This window comes from Chrysemys picta, chromosome 4 (assembly GCF_011386835.1).
Source record: "Chrysemys picta bellii isolate R12L10 chromosome 4, ASM1138683v2, whole genome shotgun sequence".
Lineage (NCBI taxonomy): Eukaryota > Metazoa > Chordata > Testudines > Emydidae > Chrysemys > Chrysemys picta.
In genome coordinates this window covers 72,074,236-72,087,231 of record NC_088794.1, presented here as the reverse complement: position 1 = coordinate 72,087,231, position 12,996 = coordinate 72,074,236, and the positions used below count along the sequence as shown (strand labels likewise).

Here is a 12,996-nt window from a genome sequence, read left to right as displayed (position 1 = left end):
GAATCTGGCCCCATCATGTCAATCCCACAAGCTGACTTTTTTCCCATATTAACAAATATCACAGGCATTAATCTAAAAGCTCCATCACAAAACCTTCCATTAAATTGATAGTTTAAGTGATTAATTTTAAAAGATATGTAACCACAGTCCTAAAAGATCAATTAAATACTGTATTTTCTGGCGTATAAGACGACCCCCAACTTTTCCAGTTAAAATATAGAGTTTGGGATATACTCGCCGTATAAGACTACCCCTCTTCCAACGCACACCAAATAAAAATTAAAAAAACATCAGATTTGATTTCAATATGGTAATTTTAATTCAAATGCTTATGACATGCAGGTACTTAGCAGGAAAACTGTCACTTATAAACATAAGGCTGTTTGTCATCAAACATGTAAACATAAAACAGTGCAAGTGGATTAAACTTTTCCTAATTCACTCTAAAGCTGAAAGGAAGGATAAGACAATAAACCCATGGGAGCTGCCATGCTGTTTGTTTTCTAAGCTGTCAACCAAACTGGAACTGATGATGATAGGAGGAAGATAACAAACAATAGAGAGAGAGCAAGTGCCGGGCAAGTCCCTGGCGAGTTAGCAACGCCCATCATAACTGCAAGCTATGGTATTTTTACAGGTTTTGCTGGCATGACAGTTTCCCTTTAAAAGCCTTCAAAATCCTCCTGTTCGTCATCTGATATCATAAGTACATCAATGACATCTTGTGATACATTTGTAAGGCAGTCATCGTATGGATCGAATTCCGTATCAGATGGTGTGGTCTCAGCTTCGGCTTCCTCTTCATCTTGCCACAAGTAGTCGTCCTCCATACCATCTAATGAATTTGATATGCCACACTTCTTGAAAGACTTGATTACTGTTTCTGCATCAATATCATTCCAGGCTTTTATGACAAACTTGCACAAAACATCCAACTGTGGAGCACGCATGTTTCCTCCTTTTGTGAATGACTTTTCGCCGCTAACCATCCATTCATTCCACTGTTCTCGAATGCGATCTTTAAATGGCTTGTTTAGGCACACATCCAGTGGCTGTACCAACGATGTCAATCCTGCAGGAATAACTGCCACATCTGTGTTTAGTCTTGCAAGCCTTTGCTTGGTGCTGGGAGTTAAATGAGCCCTGAACATATCCCACACCAGTAGACTACATTTTTGAATAAGTCCACCTGGTCGCCTGCTCCATACATTATCAAGCCATAGCTTTACCCCTTCTTCATCCATCCAGCCTTTTTCATTCACATGTACAAAACAACCAACAGGGAACTTGAGTTTTGGCATTGTTTTTCTTTTAAAAATAATCATTGGTCTCAGTTTGGCGCCATCAGCTGTGCATCCTAGTACCACTGTAAAACTGGACTTCTCATGTCCTGTTGTTTTAATTAAAATTGTTTTTTCACCTTTTTGATGGACAGTTTTATTTCCAACCATATCAAAATTAACTGGAGTTTCATCCATATTTCCAACACTACTTAACACATAGCCATGTTTAGTGCGCTGTTGTATTATGTATCGATGGAAACTATTTACTTTGCTATCAAGATCTGCAGGTAATTTGGGGGCAATTTTCGTCTTTTGCCTCAGTACCATATTATGCCTTCCCATGAATCTAGTACACCAGGATACGGTGGCCTTAAATCTGTTGCTGTGATCTGGGTTAGATTTGGCCCACTGAAGTGCAAACAAACGTATTTTATTTCGTGTCACTACATAACCGTTTTGGTGATGCTCATTCACCATGTCTGCTACATGTTTTTCGAGTTCTGGCCAATGTGGGGTGCCTCTTCTTAATGCACACTTACCCCTTGGCATACTCTTTAATGCTTTTTCATTTGCTTTCCAGTCCCGAACCATCTTTTCTGTTACTCCATATTGTCTTGCAGCAGCGCAGTTATTATGTTCCATGGCAAAGTTTACAACTTTAAGTTTGAAACGGGCTTCATATTTCTTTCTTCTTGCTGGTGGAGCCATGATGGGGTTTTGACTGTTGGAAATTTGTATACTGTACTGTATGTACTGGTGCTATACTGTATGAACAGGTACAGATACTGGTGCTGTACTGTATGTGGTACCCAGTATACAACAGCGATGTACCTTACCGGCGATTGGCTGGTTGTTGTATACAAAGCCTGCTTGGATTGGTCAGCTCTCCCTGCCTGCCCAGCCCTCCCTGTCTCCAAGACTATCAGAGCGGTAGCGCAAACACGCCTCTTTCACCCGTCTGGCCCGCCCTTGTATCCTATTACCTCCTTCTCTGCCTCTCAGATCTCGCACATGCGTGCCTGTGCTGCTTCACTGCAGTCCTCAGGAGCGAGATCTGAGAGGCAGAGAAGGAGGTAATAGGATACAAGGGCGACGGGTGAAAGAGGCGTGTTTGCGCTACCGCGTGTTTTTCTGGGCACAGCGCCGCTCTCTCTCTTTTTTCCATACCCCGGGCGTCCCGGACGCCTGCAGCTTGCTCCGCCCTTGCTGCTTTCATACGGTCGCCGCATACGGCGGGGATGCGGCCGCGGCCGTTTTTGAGCTCCCCCCACCATATGCGGTGACCGCAGATTCTCCAGTCCGGCTTGGAAGTTTCAGCACCCGCCCTATAAGACGACACCCGGCGTATAAGACGACCCCCGACTTTTGAGAAGATTTTCCTGGGTTACAAGGTAGTCTTATACGCCAGAAAATACAGTAGTTAAAATAATTGAAAAAGTATAGGACATTAAATTAGATGAAGCCTCATTTTTAAAACAGATATCCTCACTTAAAAAAAAAGTCACTTCTATCGAAACATTTTTTAACCTCCTTTTGTTATAGATAACACCTGAGATCACTGTAGCTGAAATAAAAATAATAATATGGACTTATGTATTTTCTTCCGTTAACTTTCTTTGTCTGTACGTCAGCACATTGTGTATAGTCAGTTTCACTGTTTCTCTCTATGGTCAGTCAGTAGGTTTCACTAGTTGCTAGTGTAGTTTCTTCACACAACAAGAAAGGAGAGAAATATTGCAAAAAATAGGAACCACAAAAATGGGCAGGGGTACTTGGGTAGGTGTAGAAACTACTTTTAATTTGTTTTTCACTGACTAGATTTCAGGTTGACAATGTGTCTTTAAATAGCAGGGACTCTATTTCTCAGATTGGTCACCCACCAGCAATAGAACAGAATGTGAGCATGAACTATGAAGCCAATTGACTTGGCATTTCCTTTTTCCATCACATTGTAGGGGAAGGACTGTCTCCTGGGTCTGCATTATAGGAGGTCTCAAAAGACAACAAATGAAAGTTGCTGATTAGTGGTTACTGATGACACAGCCTGTGATGGTAATGTAAGTTATACGAGGGTGAAAGATATTCTTTATGGGTGTACTATGGTTTTACCTAGGCTGAACTCTGATATCATCATAAGAGCCATCAAGAGATATGGAAGTCAGTCTGTGAAGTGGCAGCATCCACTTTTATTTACCATAATGAACCAACCCAGGATTATTATTTTTTATTAAGGTGACCTTGCCAAGGACAATCTGCATTTTAGGTTCTCACATGGGAAAATACTGTTTTCCTAATTTTACTGTAGAAAAATATAGATATGTTGATTTGGATTAAGTTGTGATACACTCTTTCCCAAAGAAAGACTAAACTGCCTTTAACAATAATAACCAGGAAAATCTGGGGTTTCAGTCCTGGCTGGGCCACTGATTTACTAATATCCTGGGATCAACACAGCTTCAACAACACTGCATACTACAATGGATGAGATCAAATTTTGCCATCTGAAATGGAAACTCCACAACATGAAGAAAAAGGAAGCAAAACTTAACAGCAACATCTACTTCTGGAGCAAATGCAATAAATAAATCATCATCCCCAGAGGTCTCACCATCTAGAAGCCTCTGACCACTCCATATAATTCCAAGTATGCTAAACCACTCTGCAGATGGACTTCAGAGAAACTGAGAAGCCCAGACTTGAAGAAGAACTCTGTGTGGCTCAAAAGTTTCTCTTTCTCACCAACAGAAGTTGGTCCAGATGTTTGTCCATCCACCTTGTCTCTTTCAAAATCCTAGATGTCCTGACTAAGTGCAAAATCCAATTGGAGGTTGAAAATAAAATCCAGTCTCCCATCTCACTTTTCATATTGAGTCAAGCTTAAGCAGGAAAATCTGGGGTTTCAGTCCTGACTGGGCCACTGATTTACCAAGTGATCTTAGTCAAGTAATTTAATTCTGTTGTGTCCATTATCTGCATTTTAAATATTGGAAAACTAACCTACTTCATGGAGGTGTCATGGAGATTAATAAACTCTGTGCACAGTGCTTTGAAGATATGAAGTGTCGCATATTTTAAATGCCCAGTTGCCTGCCTGGCTGTGCTTGCTGGAGTTGGCCTACACCTGTTGGATGTGTAGTGATGATTTCCACTGGATAGGTTATTCAAGTTACTAACTTGGTGGTGGTATTCAGCTTGCTTTATTATTCAGATAAGTCATTTGATGACTAATGGCAACATTCATCAAATAACATTTTCATTCAACCAGCTCTGGGCACAGTTGAATCGGAGGAGCTAGAAAAGGAACTCAGCAATGAGTGAACGAGGCAGGTAAACCTGTTACTTCTGCTGTTCAGTCACATACGCATGGATGCTGAGGTGGGAGGCTAGTCTTCATATTCATCCAGACACTGGTCAGTTGTTGCATGCAGGCTATCATTGCAGCTGGCATTTTTAAGAGCAGATCAGCAGCTCAGCCAGCAGGCAGCAAGCCATTACATTTCACTTATTAATATACGGCATTGGTTGCCTTGGGCTGCTCAACAATAGGATTTCTTTCAGCCCATCCAGATCATTTAATTGGCAAACGTCCACAAGCCTGTTCCAGATGCAACTTCATGACCTACTTTGATAAGAAGTCAGTTGAGTTAGTTTTTCCCTCTGTAAGTGTGAGATCTCCTGAAAAATCCTCACTGAACTCTTGTCTAGACAAGGTCATTCCAGCCAGGGAAAGAGCCACCTTTGATCCTAAAGGTAAAATCTAGTTCCGTTTTGTTAAACTGTCCAGTCCTCTCCATTGTCAATTCAAATGTATTCAAGCCCTTTTGAGAGCCCTATTCCTTTTCTGTCTTGTCAGGAAATCTTCGGGACAGTTTATAATCTAAATAAGCACTGAGACAGGACCATAAAATGAATCGTATTAATATAATTATAACCACTAAAATCAGCAAAAGGCTGGATTCCATATTTAAATTAAAATAATGAAGTAATGTGAAAAAAATACTCTGGGAGATCTAATTATATAATGCAGTATTCAGTGCTGTGTGGCTAGCCCAGCAATTCCTGTTACATTCCAATCAAAGTGATCTCACTAGCATGTGAGAGAAGAGTCCAGCTGACAGATTTGGGACATGTAACGTACTATTTAGTCAAGAGGCCCCATGTGCTATTCATAAAGAATTAACAACTCTTATATTGACAATGACAGTATTGTCAGAAGACCTTTGGAAGGAAAAAAATCTCCATAAACTCCATCTCTGTGAAGTTGGACTTTTTTTTTTTTTTTGCCCCTTTTTTCCAATGCTGATGTAATCTCCAAACATCTCCAGCAGCAGCTGCTCAGCGAAACCGGGCACCTTCTCCCTAGGCTCTTTCAGCAGCACACGCAGCACTTTCCAGTTCCCTCAAGACAATCAGGGCCTTTCTTTCACCAATTAGCTATCACGTCAAGAGCCCCGCGCTGTCCAACAGGCTCTTAAGAATGGTCTTTGCAGGAAACAACACTGGAAGGGATTTTTTGCCTAGACAAATTAAAAGGGGAAGAAGGGAGAATGAGAAAAAAAACCACAACAAATCAGAGCATAGAAGCTGTCCAAAATGCATTGCTCAATTAGTACATCGACAAATGCAAAAGCGTCCTCAAGACCAAGCCCAGAGCAAGGCGTGCACACACACAAAAAATGCTCACACTCTCTTTAGGAGATAGTTTGCTTAGTCCAGTATGTTAAGCAGGTTTCACAGAAAGGGCTCTTGTTATAGTAAGTCTCTGAGTTCTAAGAACTAAAAGGGAAAGAAACTCCTGGAAGATTATGCTATGTCTCCCTATTCAGCTCTCCAAATGGAAAGCAACATTATTTGCAGCCGACGTGACAGGAAGGAACTTGGTTTTGCTCACTTTAAACATAGATGGATTGACAAAATGTGTAATTACTGGAACTGCTAGAATCTTGTTTGAACCAGGCACAATTAGCAGGATTCTTTCCCCAGAAGTTGTGCTTTCCATGTAAAAGGGAGATTAAGGTTTGATTCAGAGCCTTAAAGTTGTGCGAAACTTAGAACTTCAGTTCTTTTTCTTTTAAATTAGAGAACAGGCCTGAACCAGAACCTTATTATTATGTATTATTTATATTACAATAGTGTGTAGAGGTCCTGACTGAGACCAGGACCCCGTTTGACTAGGCAGTGTGCAAACACATAGTGAGAGCCAGTGCCTGCCCTCAAGAGTTTACCATCTAAGGCCCAATTCAGGAAAGTATCTCTGTTCAGAAAGAGTACTTGAGCATGTGCTTAAGTGCTGTCCTGAATAGGGATGAACTTAAGCAACTGCACTTAAGTGCTTTCCTGAATTGAGGCGAGGCCAATAGGCAAAACAGACAAATGGTGGCAAGGAGGAAAAAAAAGGCAAAGACAAGTGAAGTGACTTGGCCAAGGTCACACAGCAGTGCAATGGCAGGTTAAGAACAACATGCACGTGTGCCGACTCCCAGCCCAGTACGCCATGCATTAAACAATGTTGCACCCCAAAATTACCAGTCCAAATGTGGTTCAAAATTGTTCTGACTGAGAGAACCTTGTGAGATCCAGCACATTATGTTTCCACAAGGACAGTGAACAGCAGCAGGTAACCACAGACATGGCATAACTGTACGCACACATAGACATGCCATCATTTTGCAGAGAGAAATCTCAGTCTAGTCACTGTTATACCTACTGCACAGCAAGAGCAAAGCTTCAGGCTCTGTAAATGTGTTTTGTTTTGGCTCAGTGACATTAGTGCTCTAAAAGGGTCCAGGAGTTCATTCTCAGTAGCGGGGGATTAGAAAAATGTTCCCTTACCTACCCTGGGGGATTTTTAAAGGGAGTGAGAAGGTATAGGAACTGATCAGATTGCTTAAAACAAAGAAACCCTGATGAATTACTCTTGGGTGCATTTATATAGGAATGTGAGCCAATCAAAATTCCTATGCATGGAAATTCTCAATTAAAGATGAAAAAGAATAATCAGGATTAAGAAGGAATATTTGTAGAAATGTATAGAATAAGACGTATCTTCTTATATATACAAACTTCAAAGGGAGATGACTTTAAAGGGGCTTGTTCTTGCAGGTAGTTCATATGACACAAGGTAGATTTTTCTTTAAAAAATGCAAGGAACTGCAGAGAACAAAAATATTTTGGCTAGTGGTGCATAACTCACTTCCACAGAGGTGATATTTTATTTATTTACAATTTATCATTGTAGATTGATGAGTAAAAAATAGCTGAAAAATAGTTGTTTGTAACTGTATCTGCTACAATACAGCCCTCGGTGTCAGAAGACCTCGGGTCTAACCCCAGCTGTGCCACTGCCTCATTCTATGACCTTAGACAAGTAACGCTGGCCCGGGCCTCACTCACCCTACCTGCAAAATGAGGCTAATGATACTTACCCTCCTTTAGAAAGGTGTAAATCTGCACCTCTGCTTTCTTTGGATGCAATTCCCAGCAATCCGCATAAATCCATCCTTTGTGTCAATTACTTTTTGCTAACTGTGAGCTAATCCTGAAGTCCTTACTCAGGCAGAATTCTTGAGAATGGGCTGCAGGATTTTATTCACAGAGTTCGAGCCTGAATAGCTCATGGGACTGCATTTTCCATTTCTAGGTCATCAGACCCATTTCAAGTTGCCAATGACCAAGAATCATTCTCTTCTAATGACCACTTAAGAGTTATGCAAAATGAATTGTTGATCTCATTCCAGCCCCTAGTGAACAGGTGTCCCCCCAACACGCACACAAACACAATTGGTTCTAATCTATGCCTTGCTGGCTCCTCAGCAGAGATGTCAAAAACAGAACAGACAGAGAGACTGCACAACTACTTCTGCCTGGAGCAGGGGGGGGTCCCTTCAGGAGAGGCTGAGGCATGGTGCTGGGTAAGTGTGCACTATTGCTGCCTGGTCAATACCTGTTCTGCACATAACTGTATACCAGAGCTGTTGGTACTTTCATTCATTCTATGTTTATTCACACAAAGGAATTCTACGTTTTAATTGCTGAAGAGGAAAAGAAAAAGGCTTTCCTGAAGTCATATAGGCCTTCAGAGTAAGGTTACACAACAAGAAGATTAATGGTATAGCATAAGCAAGATAATTCCATATTCCAAATGAAAACTTTATGTGAGCAAACTGCATAAAATACAATTTAACATGGATGATGATTCCTCTTCCTTTGTAAAGTGCTTTGAGATGTACTAATGAAAAGCACTAGATAAGTGCTAGGTATTATTTGAAATTTTCCATGAATCTCCAATAGGACAATTTTTTCCTAGTGCTGGCATCAGTTTCAATAACTTACCTCTTCAAACAGTCTGCTCTGTATCATACATGAAAATGTATTCAGTCATTCTCTCTGGCCGTTGCTGATTTGTTAAATCATTCTTCAGCTGATCATCTCTACAGAGAATAAATATCACAAAAAAATAATGCCCCTAAATAGATGGGTAATATTTATTTGTCCATCTTCACGTGACTGACATCACCACCATTTTCTTGCCACCGATATTTAGTGCAAATCTTCTAACTCCAAACTATTTCCCAAGATAAATTCAGCATTGACTATTTCAGACAGCATTTAGCTTAAAACTATCATACAGTAACTGAGCGTCTTGATAATTGATGGTACCTGTGGAAGCAATAAAGTTCCAAACCATTGAATTATGCATCATGAGTGACCTTCAAAATGCAATGGTAAAAATGCATATTTCCTGTATTACTTTTCTGAATCCAACTACACTACTACTTCCTAAGCAGAGTATCACTACACTGCTAAAAATGATAGAACTATTTAAAATACTCAGTGATATTACATAAGCAATAAGGAGGTATTACATCAGGTAATAACTGGTATAACAGCTGGTGGCTTCTGTAGTCATTTCTATGAAATATACAGAGACAGAAAATGAATTATGATTAGAAAATAGGATATTTGACTTACTTGATATATCACACATTCGAGAATGGTGATATTGCAAAGGGAGACCTGCACGATTCAGCATGGCTAACACATTTCATTGTAAGAAAAAGCCCCAGGACCAACACTTATTACTTAGCATGGCACGTCTGCTGTAGTTATCACAGTGGAAAGGTAAAGGCATCTCATTTCAGTTTACTTACGTAAAGTCTCTTGCACAAAGTCCTCTACATCAGATTGAAAAGAATGTGACCTTTTAAAAAAGCAACATTAAAGACTAGCTCAAGGTATTTATCTTTAGAGGACAAAATCTGACATGCAAAGTCAACTAGTTCAAAATCTTGTGATTATATGTACATACCAAGTTCTTTCAGTGTTGCACAGGGTCACAACACCTTTCCTATTGCTTTTCCACTGTAATGAATCTCCTAGAAAATACATGGTAAGGAACAATATATCAACATCGTCAGGAGCCAAATTAGGTGCATTAATTTTTCCCATCTCTAAATCAGATGATTAGAGGGAAGAGTGGGGAAAGGGTTACGGTCCTTACATTAGTATATTATTTATTATTTTGACGGTGCCACCAGTATTCTTGGAATTTACTGGTGAATTTAAAAACGAGGTCCCTGTTTTAAGGTAAATCAAAGATACAAGGAAAGAACAACAGACATGGGCAGTGTAGAAAGAACAATAGCAAACAAAATAGGGAGAAGGGACTAGGAGGAACTGAAGGGATTAAACTGAGAAATCTACTTTAAAAAGATATTTTCTGAAGCAATTGGCAGTTTAACAAGGATTTGGGGATACCTTAGAAACTTGGATTGTATTTTCACATCTGCCTCTTACACATGGTATTATGCTGTCTATTATTCCTTGGAGTTTGTAGAATTTGCTTTTTTCTAAGTGTGGCTGAAATGCAATCCATAAGCAACCACTTGGATTTCTAAGCCAGAATCAGAACATATAAGGCATGTGCAATGATATTTAATAACATTAATAAATGAAAAGGACAGCAGAGTCTATACAAAGAAGCTCTAGTGATGAATGAGATGAAAATACAAAAATACTTAGGCAACTTGAGGAAAACAAGCCTCAGGTAAATACTAATAGAGTTGGACCTATATAGCAGCTCTACTGTAATGATCATACAGTACTGTACAAGCAATTTATTAAGCAGTATAACGTCCCATGAGGAAGGTATTATTATGTCCAGTCAAAGAGGTTAAGTAACTTGCCCAAGTTTAGACAGTAATTTAATTATAAACCAAGTATGCATCTTTTTCTCACTTACACCAGTTTTACGCTTGTGTAATTCTATTGGCTTTAATAGTTACTCAGGATTTACACCAATGTAAGTGTAAGACTCAGGCTTTAAGGGTCTGAGACAAAGCCCATTAAAGTGGATAGGAGACAGTCCAATAACCTCAAGTGGCTTTGGATGAGGCCCTAAGTCTGTCATTTCCCAGTCCTGTGCTTTCATCACTAGACAACACTTTTTCCCTAGTGAATTCATTGTGTTGCACACCCTTGGGAGATTAGAACATGTAAGGAATGGGCTACTACATGCTACATTTCATCTAGTCTAATCCTAAAGAATGCCTTTTTTTTCTTCAAAATGGTATCTGGTCAAAATCTAACTCTGGTTCACCATTAAATTTCAATTTCCAATTTATCACTTTGTCTTTATCCCACACTAGAAAGCTTTGACAGCATAAGTCTGAAGTTACGTCTACCAGAAGGAGATAAGCATGGAACAACTGCAGATTCCACAGTGTTTCTAGAGTGCTGCAAAAATTGCTGTTATAAAGTTTGCATGTGGTAAGGAAAGGTCATAAAACATGTTGTGAGCAAAAATACTGAATTTTGCTTTGCCAAAATGTTCACAGTAAACCAGAATGTTTGGGGAAAATGGGATCCAATTTCTCTTTCTCACACACAAACACACACACACACACACACACACACACACGGTAAAATGTCATCACTGAGCAAGTTGGCTATATTCTGTTAGAGTGGGGAAAGGACTGTGAAATTTTCCACAGTGCAATGGAACAGCTCCCAATTTTGTTTCCATATTTCAAAATAAAATATGTCATTGGTTTCAAGGTATAATTAAAAGATTTCTTCCATAAACTTTACTTGGAAATTTTGTAAGGGTCTCTGAAACTTTAAAGGTGGAGGATCAAAAATGTGGCCCAGTTCATCAAAGTGCTTATTAATCATTTCAAGCAATGTTAACTATATGCGTAACCCCACTGATGTCAATAGGACATAATACCCACATGAATGATAAATAAATTATCAAATTTATCATAACTACAGTGAATTACAAGCAAATTTAGACTGGAGGTGGGATCCTCAAAAGCAGCTAAGTGACTTAGGGGCACAAGTCTCATTCTCATTTCAAGGGAACTTTTGTACCTAAGTCCCTTAGGTGTTTCTGAAAATCTCACCCTCAATACTTATAGGAATATTTCTTATTACTATTTTTTTAACAGATTGGCAAACAAAAATATTTATATACAGATCTGATCTGAACATCCATGAACTTTGGGGTGCTCCATGTTTTGGACCCAAATTTTGAACAAGGCCCATTTCTCTGAGAGGCTGAAGAAGACTTACAGATTCAGACAATCATAGATTAATGAACAGTTCTGAAATTTTGAAGCTTGACTATATTTCTAATTTTTGTTCTATATATCCATCTCCCTTTCCTTGGGATTGTACACAATGGCTTTCGTGGCACGTTGATTTACACTGGGATTTGCCAAAAATCTTATCATCCGTTTCAGACAACACACTCTTGGAGAAAGAATTGCATGGTTATTATGATTCATTATATCTTTACTAATACTGTATTATAATCTACAGTTCACTTCACTGTACCCCAGCCACCCAAATCAAGATGAATTTAATTCATTTCCTTATTACAAAGGAAGACAACACCCAATAGAACAAAAAGGTTTTGGTAAGGAAAATTCAACATACGATATGGTTTTCTTTGAATAGATTTTTCATTCTACTAACAGACAATCCTGATTATTTTTAACGTCTCTCTGCACATGAAAGAAAGAAAGAAAGAAAGAAAGAAAGAAAGAAAGAAAGAAAGAAAGAAAGAAGCTATTTGAAAAAATTACACTGCTGGATTACAAGAGTTGAAAGCTGGTATGTAACTTTGCTCCGGGTGATCAAACTGCTAATCAGGAATGCTGTCAGGAACAGAATGGAATTCCAAATAAATTAGCCATGTCCAAGAAGCCAATACAACACAGGATTAAGGCTTACAAAGAAAACAAATTTATTCAGCCTACTTTATCAGAATTCTTAATAATGTCTATTACGTTTTCTCATCTCAGTCAGAGATCTTCCATTGGAATAGTTTGGAGAAAGAAAAAAATGGGTCACACTTCATAAATCATATTTGTCTTTTAAAACTACTATAGAGAGCTACACATACACACACACAATGGTTATATGCGTACATACATAAACAAACATGTACACATACACATTAGACAGTTATTAGTGAATCCAGCTACTGTGGAGCTTTGTATATTTATTTTATTTCTTCCAATTTATTTCAAAAGCACATGCCAAAGCACAAGGCACTTTGACAAAAATTTACAAACCTAAAGGAAAAAGACAAACTACAACGACTTGCCCATCCAAACCAAGCCCAAACAGCAGAATATATATCACCCAGTTAAACAATCATATTGTTAAAATAAGTCTTATATCTCACCACCCCATATTTCCCACATAT

At 39.0% G+C, this 12,996-nt stretch overlaps 1 long non-coding RNA gene across 1 annotated transcript; it reads right to left on the bottom strand.

Annotated features, from left to right (window-relative positions):
• Positions 1-4,027: 4,027 nt before the first annotated feature.
• Positions 4,028-9,417, bottom strand: LOC122173616 (uncharacterized). Its single transcript, XR_006174211.2, has 3 exons — positions 9,255-9,417; positions 8,616-8,713; positions 4,028-5,800 (listed from the first exon to the last, which is right to left on the bottom strand). It is a non-coding gene; the product is annotated as an uncharacterized LOC122173616 (long non-coding RNA).
• Between the last annotated feature and the right edge of the window lie 3,579 nt (positions 9,418-12,996).